This window comes from Plasmopara halstedii (assembly GCF_900000015.1).
Source record: "Plasmopara halstedii genome assembly, contig: Scaffold_525, whole genome shotgun sequence".
NCBI classification, from domain to species: Eukaryota; Oomycota; class Peronosporomycetes; order Peronosporales; family Peronosporaceae; genus Plasmopara; species Plasmopara halstedii.
The window spans coordinates 271,061-272,169 of record NW_020187445.1 but is presented as its reverse complement, the minus strand read 5'-3'; positions in this window follow the sequence as shown (position 1 = coordinate 272,169).

The following is a 1,109-nucleotide window of genomic DNA, read 5'->3' as shown; positions in this document are numbered from 1 at the left end:
GGATGGTACGTGAGAGCAAGTCTCCCCATTCGACACCCACATTTTGTGTTCGGAAGCCTAACGGCAAGTGGCGTATCGTTCATACTTACAATAAGCTTAACGCTGCCACCATTTCGACACAAACGCCAGTTCCTAAAAAGGATGTTCTTTAGAACAACATGGTGGGATGTACGAAGTACGGTGCACTCGATCTGGTCGATGGGTATTACCAATTGCTCATGAAAGTGAGTGATATTCCGCTAACAGCGATGCGCACTCCGAGCGGCATGCTCTGGGAGTGGCTGGTGATGCCTCAAGGACTGCCAGATGCACCAGCAATATTTAATCGTCTTGTGACGCAGTTGTTTAGGCCCCACAGTGCGTATGTACAGACATACTTTGACGACATTTTCGTTCATAGTAGTGTGGGGCACGGGAGGACAAATGAGGAGAATCACATCGTCCATTTTAAAGCGGTGCTTGAGTGCATGCACACGAACCAAATGTACATCAATGCAGACAAGTGCATCTTTGGCGCAGAAGAGATTCCCTTTTTAGGGTGCTTCATTGGGAAGCGTGGCCTTCAAGCGGATCCCGGTAAGGTCAAGGCCATTGTAGACTGGCCGGTTCCAACGAACCCGAAGGACTTGCGTAAGTGGCTTGGTCTTGCCAATCACTCGCACAAGTATAGCGTAAATTTCGCAGAAATGGCCCGGCCATTATCCAATCTCCTTCAAAAGGATGCGGAATGTTGTTGGAACACCGAACATCAGGAGGCTTTTGACAAAGTCAAAGACTGCGTCCTGCATGCACCGATACTGGCGCTGCCGGACCCCGATCGTCCTTTCAGCGTCGTCTGTGACCCTTCGGACTTCGACATCGGCTGTGCACTGCTGCAAGCTAACACCGAGGGGCGAGATCGGGTAATTTCGTTTAAATCTCGACATCTCAAAGCTGCAGAAAAGAACTACCCAGTTCATGACAAGGAGCTACTGCGATGAAGTTAGCACTTGTCAAGTTCAGGGCCACCTGCTTGGCTCCATGCCGTTTGTAATCTAAACAGATCATTCGCCACTACGCACTGCGACTCAGTCGCCCCCCCTCGCAGAAGATGACTAGATGGCTATCCT